The sequence below is a fragment of the Micropterus salmoides genome, unplaced genomic scaffold (assembly GCF_014851395.1).
Source record: "Micropterus salmoides isolate LMB-PRFRI ecotype aquatic unplaced genomic scaffold, ASM1485139v1 Ms_hic_scaffold_11, whole genome shotgun sequence".
Classification (NCBI taxonomy): domain Eukaryota; kingdom Metazoa; phylum Chordata; class Actinopteri; order Centrarchiformes; family Centrarchidae; genus Micropterus; species Micropterus salmoides.
The window spans coordinates 4,800,902-4,813,384 of NW_024040152.1; positions in this window are offsets into that span (position 1 = coordinate 4,800,902).

Here is a 12,483-nt window from a genome sequence, read left to right on the forward strand (position 1 = left end):
GCCCAGCCACAGTGGCCATTTTAGAATATCACAGACTACATTATTAGACTTCACTTCGCTGTCATCATTCTAGGCTGCATGATACGGTCAGTTTACAGCTTCAAGTAGAGTTTGTGCACCACAAGTGTGATAGACTTAATGACAAAATGTACACTGTGATCATTACGATTATCAATTCTTTAAGGTGACCAGATTTCTGAAATGAAAACCGGGACAATTTTGGTTTGGTCAATACATCGTTAACAAAATATAATGTTATTACGGCTGACCCTAAATAGTCAAAGATTCGATGCTTCGAATAAAATAAATCCCAAATTGTAACCCTAGCCCTGGGTCGTGAATGTGTGTAGTGGCAGGAGGAACACTTGCTGAAGAGACGGAACCACAGCTTCACCAGTGTTGTGCAGAGTTGTCCGCACCTCGTGGGACTTTCGGATAATTTATCTCCGTTGATGAACCACACAAAGAATATTATATCGTTTTTAAACAGCTGCTACTTGAAATAGACCCGCGATGAACCGCGATGTGCATGCAGTTGTGCAGCACTGCAAAAACTCTGCACAAGACCGGTGAATGGAGAGAGAGAGAGAGAGAGAGAGAGAGAGAGAGAGAGAGAGAGAGAGAGAGAGAGAGAGAGATATCAACAATAAGCCTCAGTTTAGCTTCGGCTCACAATCTCCATGCACAAAAATACACATGATTCGACTATCAGTAGACTATAGGCAGGACTTGACGATTCTGATTCGACTATGTAAATCCTTAGTCGGGGACAGCCCTAAATGTTATTATATATGAAATAAAAAAGGGGGACAATTTCGGTTTTATAATCTGTCAAATATAACTTCTGAATGAAATCAAGTCATTTTGAGGCCAAATCTACCTTTCAGTCAAGTAGAAGCTGCTCAAATCTATTCCAACTGGTAAAAAGGACTGGATTGGTTGGTCCACAGCAAGTTAAATAATGTAGGTCATAAGCATAATTGCAAAAGAGATCTTGTCTTTATTTTATATATAATCAGTAAGTCATGTTAGTTATAGGCTTCAATCCGTTTTCCAAATATACACAAGGATATTAGACATAGGCCTACCAAACACTTAATCCATCGGCAACAACAGACTTACGTAAAATTCATGCCTAGTTACACTATAAACTGCAAACACTTATTTGGCCACAACTGTGATTATTCTGTTAAAAGATACGTCTCACAAAGACATACCTTTGATATACCACGGACATAAAGTGATGTTTATTTGCACGTTATTTCTGTTTGACCCAGATAATAGCAGCTGTAGACGTAAAGAGACTGGGCGATACAGCTTGAACATAACATGTGCATGTGCTCCCACGGACGGCAATCGATTTTCTGCGGACAATCACTTTTCGGCACGACACCTGTAAGCTCTGCTGTCCAGTCTTTCTGGCCACGTAAAATTGGATTTCAGGTCTGTTAACACCCTATACAGTCTATGATTCACACACAGTTAAAAACAGGGACATTTCCGGGGACTACTACAGACCCTGGTTTTGGTGGCCTGTCCCTGGAAAATGGGGTCATCTGGTCCTGTGGATTCATAAAATGCGTGGAAATTATAAGTCCAATCTTCTGGTGCATAGCATAGCAGTTTTGAAACACTACAACTAGAATGATGCATCAAATGCACTGAGCTCAAATTATATATGAGGATGACAAAGTAAAGCTGTTGGTGATGAAGTGTGTCTTGGAGAAATGACAGTTTAAATTGATGAATGTTTAACTAAGTGCATTACATGACTCACAGTGCAACATAACTGCTGCCAGTTGGGTCAGATGTTAGGTTGTATTGTTCTAGTAGCGGCCAATGTAGCCTTAAGCCACTAGCCTCAAGCAGAGATGAGGAGCAGGCTACAGAGGTCTGATGAGCTTGCTTCTTTAATAACTCCACACTCCTAAATTTTTTTTAGTAGTACAAGTACAATTTCAACTGAATAAAGCTGAGCCAAATGTGGCAATGTAGAGTTCAACTGGACAAACTGAATCTGAGATGTCCTAAAAATCACCATGGTAATGGTTTGTGTTTAATGCAAGTTTTGCACATTGATTTAGAAGTCTTCTGTGTTAAACTTCTCAACAGCACATAAGCTTCACGTGTCTAATAGTTCTGGTTGTAAAACACATCCACAGGGTGATCTGTCCACATAATTTTGGCCAAATCTGCACTTATTGCAATGTCTATGGTGTTTATTTTTAGTCATAAGTTGTCGAGCAAATTATGTTACATTTATTCATTTAGCTGACGCTTTTATCTAAAGCGACTTACAATAGCTATGCATGTCAGAGGTTGCACGCCTCTGGAACAACTAGGGGTTAAGTGTGTTGCTCAGGGACACAATGGTGGATGGGTCACAGTGGGGGATTTAACCCGGGTCTCTCACACGAAAGGCAGGCATCTTATCCATTGCACCACAGGGTCATAACTCTCTTAGTTAAGGGCTCTGGTTGTGATCACGTTGAAAGTGACAAATCATAAGAGGGTCAGTGCCCTCCTCGGTTTCCGCCCCCAAATTCTCAAAATGACTAAAAATAAACGCCATAAATGTCTGGCTAAAATATAGACAAAACAAATTTCTGATCTGATTTCTCCAAGCTCACAGGAGGATAAAGGTGTTACATGCTGCATTGTAGGCTCTATAGTATGGTAGTCCTGCACTAAATTACCAACCAGAAACAATACATGGCTCTATCATTGATTAAACTATGATATCTCTCTAACATGCCATGAATGGCATGCACAAAGCTCTATTACTGTGTCTGATATTTACCCAGCAGTCAATAGTAGGGCAAACAGCTCTTTTATTGATATGTGCTGGCAGCACTGTGTCCAGTGTCTCTATACAACATATTAATCTATCAGACTTGTTTAATTGATGGGTGTTCTTTGCTCTGGTTAATGCCCATGTTTACGTGCTACGCACAAACACAGCTGTGCTTGTACTTGTACATTCTGCTCCCAGGTCATCATGTTCATCCTCCTCAGTAAGAAGTACTCCATTTGTTTAGGTGCTGGTCATACACCAAGCGATCTTTTCCTTTTCTACAGTACTGATGCCTTATAATAGCTGATGCCTAATAATGGGAATGGGCTATAATGTATCTAAATATAATACATTAGCTGTCCGTTGTAATTACACTCATAAACACTAGCTTCTGGTAATATTTTAATATACAAGTACAGATTCTGCTGTTCAAAGCACTGTCCTCTCTCAATTTAAAAAATGCTGTCAACAGCTTTTATAAGAACTAGTACTGGTTAGAAAGCAGATTCAATGAAAACTGTTCACAATAGAGAGACATCTCTAAAACCTGGACAAATGAAACCATAACTATGTAAATGGCTAGATGCTACTTGGGATAAGTGAAAAATGGGTGAAGTGACCCTTTAAACCTGCTATTTTGTAAAAATGTGTAAAAATGTGTCAACAATGGACTGTAAATCACATTTTATGGATATAAATGTCGAGCATTCAATCCATTTGAGCTGATGACGTTAACTGTTGAACAGTGTGACAATTGAAGCTTATTGCAAAACATAAATGGAACAGAGCAGCTGTTGTTGTTAATTTCACCTTGGCGTTTCCTGCTACGACAAGACAAAATATCCACAGTGAGAAAGGTCTAGCCTATTACATTAGAATCTTGTATTTTGTTTACAACGTAATGTTTCTGTTTCAATTCTCCATTGGAATTTGTAAAAATGAACATACAAATGCAGTTTCAGGGAAAAGGGGGTCTCGACGAGCCTTGTATTCACTCAGTAACTGTAATTACAATGTTTTAAAATGAAAAGAAGATTATGGTGTTTTGTCTCGTTGAAAAAAGAAAAAATCTAAATATTGTCCTCCACAGGGGAACAATGCTCAGCACCAGAACACTGTGTACTGTGTTAGTGTGATACGACACCATATGCCATTGTCCTGTGCCTGTGCTGAACTGTGTGACATCGCCACTGACTGAGTAAACACTGAATGCCATACCAATGAATGAATCATCAATGAATGAGTAATACCAGGACAACAGAAGCCAACCCAGATAGCAAGAATTTTTTGGGCCGCATCAGTCTAAAAGCCTTGTCATCTGGCTGTAGTACACAGAGTTTAAGCTGATTTACCAGCTCTTGGCCAAATGTGGAATCGCTTTAAAATACCTTTGTTTTCCTGTTGCCCACCAGATTTGGGCCAAATCTGTCCACAATTTGAACCTGTGATGCACTGGAACAAATGAAAGGGAAGGGATCGACATTTTTGTTTATGATCCTTTTAAAAGTAGTTTCAAGTATTTTTGCAACAAGGCCAGAAGGTTTACATTAATGTAGGTTAGAGTTTGCATAAAAAAAGTGTCGTTCCTATTGGTTCTGCCCACATCGCCAGCTAAATCTCATCATCATAAAGCTTTGTCTGTGTTTGTGTGACACACCGTGGTGCTACGAGCACACATCATAGAGGCTTTTATTCCCAACATCTTTTCTGTTGCAGTATTCTCCAAAACACCAGGGGACATACAAACTGTAAAGAAGCAAGAAGTCAACAGGTGTTAAGAACACATTCTGCTACATAGACATATACAAACTTCTCTGTCTCCATCAACAATGGATAAATGGTGGTAAGTGCAATTTTGTTTTAGGCCTATATATACTACATGCGTACATGTGAGGTGTTAGCTTGCTAATTTGTTAGCTTATGTTAATAAATAGGCTAACAAACCAAGGGGAGTTAAGTTAACCAACAATCCCTGCGTGGTCCCCTCTACAATTCCATTTATGTTATCCGTTACGGACACACCGTCCACATTCTCATTTATTTGTCTTTGTTTTGCCTTGTTGCCTTTGTTTAGATGCAGTTTCTAAGTGTCCCAACTCTCCCAACACAGAAATATTACAGCATAACATCATGTTTGGCCTGTGAGTGAAGAGGTCATATTATGCTTTTTGACTTTTCCCCTTATTGTGTTATATATCTTTTTTGTGCATTTAATAGCTTTGCAAAGTGACCACCCCAAAGGTTTAGTTTGAGTTACCATCTTCCACAGAAAACACTGCTGCTGAACTGCCTAAAAACAGCTTAACAGTAGTCCAGCCTTTATTTCCGTAACCTATCTGTGTCACTGTAATGCGCGTCATAATGCTCAGCTAGTGGCTAGTGTGGCACGCCCTCAAAAACACTGGTGGAGAAACAAACTGAGCTGCAGCATACAGAATGACAAGACGTCCACCTGCTGCCTCCTCTTACTCCCACCCTCTGAACCGAATGTTACATTCCCTCCAGGCAGGCAACAGATATAAAATTGTTACTGTGATGTAGAAACAGTACGCATTAACACGTTATGTATTAAGGATAAATTTGTTACAAATTAATAACTTACCCCTCTGAAACGTGTTGCTCCAGTTTAGGTTGCAAAGCTGGTTTGGGAACATCTACAACTGAACCGAAGCCGTACTTACCGGTTGAAGCGGCTTTGACTTGGATCACATTACTTTGCTTGATGAGACCCGCCCTCTGCTACTTCTGATTGGAAAGTAGCCCTTAACTAGGTACTGCGCATATGCAACTCCCAACAAACATCAGACGTGAGATGCCTCACTCGCTAGCTAAAACGGAGCGTTCAACACACAGGGTGAAAAGAGGAGCTGTAGCAATGTGCAGTATGACAAAAATATGGTGTTTTTTGAAAATGAAACAATGTAAAACAATTTGGGTGGCAGTTCTAAATAAAATTATTAATCTTAAAGGAGACCAATTTAGCTTTTCCACATTTTATGACTTATCTACAATGCTATAATGTTGGATGTTCATGTTAAACATCGCCAAAGCTTCAAAACATGAGGGTAAAGTATTTATAAGAAATCCCTGTTAGCAAAAACCTCACATTTCCTCCTGCTCTGAATGTTCCGTTTTGAAGTGCTTTTTCTACCAAGGGCGTTCTATGCATTAACAAGCCAGACAGAGCCAGTATTCCATATATGGTCACGTGCTCCCACACTAAGGCACAGCAACGCTCAGTCTGCCTGTTCCACCCGGCAACAACAACTGCCTGCTAACATGCTTCAGGTCTTCGCCAATCAGAAGACATTGGGCTTTGAAAGAGCTGGAGACTGGAACATCTACAGCTTGTTTCAGACAGAGGCTGAAATGAAGGCCTACATGAGTAATCAGTATAAGAAATTTATTTTTATTATATTAACTTTGAATCATGCAAAGCTGCTATACAGGCATCACAGAACCACAATATAGGACTAGAAAAGCAATATTTAGGTCTTCTTGTCTCCTTTAAAATGAGCATTATATGACCTCTTTAAACAGGTTGGCACCAGGAACATTGCAAATCTGCTATGTTGATGGTTTTTGTATCTATAAAGTTTTATGCATGGTTTTATGTTGTTACTAAACAGAAATAAAAAGTGCTATTCAAGCATGACTGGAATCCTTTTGGCTTTTACTTATAGGTTGTCCTGCTGGTATTGCGCCAGCTAGAGAGTGAATGAGGAGAGGGAGTGGTGTCAGCAAAAACAAAGCAGTGGATCAGAGAAATTATTGTTTTATGTTAGTTACGTTCTAAAGGCCCAGCTGGAAGGAGCCACACTGGAATGGGGGAATGAATGCAGGCAAAGCCACGGTTCTCCTGTCTGCTGTGCTTGTGCGTGTGTGTAACACAGACACACATGCCTGTACAGAGCAGGAGATAGATACAGCAATGCAACCCAACCTCACACCGTGCGCTAGAGATTTGCGATACCGCTTAATTCCTATATGATCGAATACCAAGTAATATCCAGGCTGGTATTGCCGATACCAATACATATTACATATTTTATTTCTAGTTTCATGTGACCTCCCTCCTCCCACTTCTGTACTTATGAGAGAAATAAGGAGTATTCATATCCTTTAATTATAATAAAAACATCCTGCTCAGAACTGCCTTTTCATAACATCATCTTATTATTGTGACAGACTTAATCTCAGATGTTTAGCTCAGTTTGCGGTGTTGCCAAAGTATTTCACCGTCTTTGCACACACATCACACAGAGCAACATTATTACCTTCACAGCTAAAATGCAGCCAGACATGACAGTCAGCTTTTACAGTCAGCCAGAGTCAGTATTTAATCGCGGCTCACTTCAAAGAAGCTCCATCACAGAGCCATAGCGCAAGCATGACTTTGACAGGCGGAAGGAAAAGTAGTTCCTATCAACAGAGTATAATTTGACCATCCTGGTGACAGTAAGATACTTATGATAAAACACACACAGTTTAGATATCGATCCTTTTATATGAGTATCAATCCTAGAGCTGGAAATGTTGGTATCAGAAATATTGATACTTTAGATATGAAAAAAAGGAAGTCAAATGTTGACTTAGAATATGAATTTCAATGTTATGAACAATGCTTCAAAGCTTTCAACTATTTGGTACAGCCCTAGTTTACATAGTTGCACTTGTTATAGAATCAACATGAACTATTGGTGAATACTTGTATGAGTCTCCTAGTTTGTGAGGATTCACTTTAGATTTTGTTGTGATTATTCAAACCTTAATGACGAATAATTCAAGAAGTTAATAGAGAAAGTAAAGGAACTGCACAGTAGAAACAGTGGGTTAAAATGGATTCGATGACCAAGAAGGCTTGGATAGGTGGACTGACTGAAGGCAAGGCACACTGAAAGAGGACAGGGTTACCCAACCTTACCCACCCCTGTGCCAATGATGCTGCAAAGACTTAATGAAAAATAAATCTAATGCATAAGTGTCGCCAGACCCTTTATAGTGGGGCATATGCCATATATTAATGTGCTGTGTCCCTGTAAAATGGTCAAGACCCCTTGGCGTCGTTTTTGGATTTGTAGTGCTCCGCAGTCAAATTAGCGTTAATAAATATGCAATGTCTGGTTACACTTTCAAAATAAAACTACTGGTTATAGGCACGTTTCTAACTTTGTGAAACGTTGCAAAAAAAGGGTAATTCATTGGTAAAAGGCAGTGTTTACAACGTTGATGAGAGGGACTATCATTCTGGGCAAAAGAGTGACAGCAGTCAGGTGAACTTGTTCTCTCCTCTCAAAGTCTGATTTTTTTTTTTTTTTGTAGTTTGTTATCTATAATTTACAGGGTCTATGCTTATGTTTGCCAGTAGAGTAGATGAGTAGATAGAGGCTGTGCCCCAGTAGAGCTTCATGTCTAGCAACGCCCCTGATCCATTGCATGTAAGTGTAAGGTACTGCAGTCCATCCCACAATCAGCCACACACTTCTCTGTAGAAACTGCAATATAAAAAGGGCTTGAAGGGCTTTAAAGAGTTCAACACAGCCCTTTAAAAGAATTTAAGTCACAACATAAATAGAAGTGGTAATGACTGAGATAAATTACACGGTGTAAAATAAAACTGTTCGGAAAAGAATTAAGAGGCTAACATAGCAGCAGGGATCCAGTGACTTTAGTATACAAACAAATCCCCAAGAAACTACTCGAGCCTTGGCCACAGCTTCTGCTTGCTCTAAATAAAACCTGCAGCTTGTAACTCTCTCAAAATGGCATTAGCCTACCAAGACCATATCCAGCATATATGCCTCACAGTGTTGTAGAGGAAATTCCACAGACATTAGCCAGGCAGTGTTCAAACTTGCCTGAAATGATCTTATTTATTGTTGGAGGTGCCAAAAATTAAGCAGCCTTTTTGCCGGAAGAGATGGGTGTCTAAAAGGATAAGGCTGTTGTCATTTAACTTTTTATTATTATCAACAAATCCCATTATAAGACCAGAACCAACAATGAACCTACCAACAAATATTGCCTGTGTAGCAAAAGCCTGAAATAGCTTATGCCTCCGCACCGCAGAGCTCCATATAAAAACACTGTTGGCAAACAATTTCTTGTGATTTAAATAGCCTGTTGCACAACAATGGAATTTTTGGACACAACGACATAAGCTGTATTTTTGACTTTTCAGTGTCTTTCTGTTGTGCGTTTTCCCTATCCATCAAAGTGGCGCATGGCCTGACAATCTTACAGTGGTGCGAATTTCAGACCATGAATGTAGGTCAAATACTGTAGTTGTTCAAAATGGCACTGCCTCTAGTTTTTAAACTAAGAAATAAAATGACAGGGCTTGCTAGAAATAAGGTCAGGACATTTTCTAATTTATTTTTAAAAATTCACCACCACAATGAAAATGTGGCCTGCAACAGACTAGGTTAGCATTGTTTTTAGCCTAGCCGATTGCTAAAAATGCCTTTTGCTCTGTGGTAATGCATGTCATAAAATGGTGATTACTGCTGAAAAGATTAAAGTCTAATCTTCAGCGATTGGCTCAGTCAATTAAAAACACCGGTGTTTCACGTTGACTACACTGCGGACAGCTATACAAATGCACACACAACACACACACACACACACACACGATCAAGCCATAAAAGCATGAAACGCACAATCCTTGCCAGGGAATAAAACCCCAGTTTCCTGTTGATCCCAGAAAATTTTGACAGAATACTTTAAATTGATGGGGTGAAGAAAGCTGCTACATTACTTTTGCTGTATTAATGTAGCCTATCTTGGCCCTGTGTTGGGAAGATTGCTGAACCGTTGGCCTATGTGACAGTTTTCTGGCCAGAGATGATTAGTGAGTGATGCATCTGCCTTTATCTATTGTCTGATCTCTGTTTAGAATGCTAGCACCTTCGTCATATCCAACTTTCATAACAGAATAATTCACTTTAGTCATCAAAACGGGTGTGTGATGTTTGAGTGATAATCCACTGAAGACAGTCTTAAAAGCTATGAATACAACAATTTTAAACTGCAACAAACTAAACTAGATTCATTTGGAAACGACAAAGCAACAGGTTTGAAACAGACATTATGAGAGAAAAGAATCTTTCTACTCACCTCAAGATAATTAGACTCTTCTTCGCCAGTTGGGCCTTTTCAACACATTTTAACATGTGCTGTGTGTTAGACTCTCTGTGAGAAATGATTCAACAGCTCAGCTTTTCTCTCTCTCTCTTTCTCCCTCCCTGTCTGCCTCCTTCTCATTCTTCCTTCCTTCCTTCCTTCTTCTTGTGTGGATGTGTGTTGGTGTGTGTATTGCTCAGTAATGTGGAAAGTGTTAGGGGAAACATTTGTTCTGGCTCAGAAGCTACAATAAAAATCCAATTCTTGGTTTGGCTAACATAAGAGGAAAACTCTCACTACCTACTGAAATGTTTTTGTTTAATTATTATTGGGACCATTATTCTAGCCATACAGATAGATCTGGTTTTATTTGTCCAGGTTTTGAGATTTCTGCCTTCAACCCAGTGGAATGGAATGAATGGAATTTATTTCATTTGTGGTGCTCGCCAGTAGGGGAGACCAGGTATGGTTGTAACATGGGGAGAGCTGTAACAACACAAATTCCACCAATTAGAGATAAAATAGGAGTTATGTGATTATTTCAGTGTACTTCCTTCCCAATCAGGCATGGTGGTTATCAAGGCTGGAAACAGGCACATTCAGACCATATAGAGAAAAAAAAGGTCAGAAAGTAAATTTTTTGACTATATTTTGTTTAGTGCCTATACTATTGCAAATAAAATTTGTTTGATTAAAATTAGATTGAAATGTAGTTTCTTAGGCAACATGTGATGCATTTGTTCCTTTCTAATTTCAAACCACTATACTAATACAGCTAGCTAAACATTGGCTGACAGGGGTGGGGTGGGTTGTGACACCTCTTTAAAAAGTGTTACAACCATCCCCCTATGCATACAACTAGACTTTCTTGATTTTAGTATTTTACAGATGTGCCCTTTGCAGTCTTGGCCCACCAAGCCTGCACTCCAGGGTTACCAGCATTTCATTTGTCCGCACTGTGACCACTACTCCCCATTCACATGTTGCTCAAAGGATGACTCACCTGAATTGCAGATGTTGCATTTCCAGGAAAGAGAAGGAATGTCAGTTTGAGTTGTTTTTCATAATCTAATAAGGAGATTTGGTGTCAGTGATTTTGTAAAACTGTGGCGCAGTTAAAGTTAGAAGCAATGAGTGTGTGTGTAGGCTCTCAAATTTCATAGCATTATTTAAGAGAACAGAAGGGGGGCCTGGTCAGATCCCAGGAAGAACAGCAGAGGAGATCTCACGGCATCCCAGGTCAGTTTTCCATCTCTGATAAATCCCCGACCTGCGGCTAGGGAAGGGAGCTACTGGCCAAGTGACTGTGGCTGTGGTGCATTCAAGCACACCACTGCCTTTTCGATTGCAGCCCCATAGAAAAAGAGTCTCAGCCTTATTTAACAAAAAACAAACAAACAAAGGTGGCGGAGGGAGTAAAGGCTGATGCACACTGTTATGTGTCCAGCATACAATTATTTGTGTTTCATGTTCTGTTTGTGTACACACTAAAAATGCTGTGAATGTTCAACTTATTAAACACAGTGCATTCCTAAAAAGCATTTATCTCCCCACCGAACCCCCTCCATCTTCGGTTTGGTGACAGAACAGTCTTCACCCACTCCCTCGTGATACACTTTCGTGTCTCTCGGCGCCTCAGTAAGACTTGGTGTTTGTTCTGGTGACTCTAATGTCTCCACCTTATGAGTCCCTGGAGCAGTCCTCATTGAAAATGCTATCCCTTGAACAGCCCTGCGCCTTGCTCTCACCTCTGCTAAGAAGGTGAGTGAGCTGTGTGCTGTCAGTTCACCCCAGCTGCATGCTGCTTCATAGTGACCACAGTGCAGCCGGATTGAGACAAAACCCCTCCTTCGTTCTTAAGAACATAAGGAGCATGAGGTAATGGAGCAGTGGATAGGACTCATTCCTTTGGTGGGAGAGACCTGAGTTCAATTCCCCATTGTGACACCATTCACCAGTGTGTTCCTTAGCAAGACACTTAACCCCTAGTTGCTCCAGAGGCGTGCGACCTCTGACACAAATAGCAATTGTACCACTGCTACCATTGTGTCACTAGGTGATGTGGTGGTCGGGGCTTTGGCTGGCCAGTGGCCGACCTGGTTGGCGTGGTGGACTTGTTGTGGCTAGGGCGGACAGTCATCTGGCTCCACCCACTGTACCCACAGAGTCCAGTAGAGGTTGGAGCCTGTGTGAGATAGAACAAAGGTAACCCTAGTTCTATAAGCACATATTACATTGTTTTTTTAATTTGTTTTCAAGATATTTATTTCCTTGCTGTTGTGCACCTTCACAGAACCTTGGTGCATAGAGCTTTTGCCGATACAGTAGTCAGCTCTGAGCCTGTTTGATAACGTTACAGGTATGGGTCAGGTCAGTGGTCTTACAATAATGGTTTGGTTCAGTCAAAGAAGCAGCATTTCAAGCTGTGGACTTGAACCATCTGGTTCTGAAGCTCAATGAGGAGTCTTAATTTTTTTTCTTTTGTCACTTTCAAACTTTTAGTTTAGTTTTCAGTCACAGACTTGTACGCACCAGTGTTCACAAGGAAAAGATGGTGCGCAGTACCA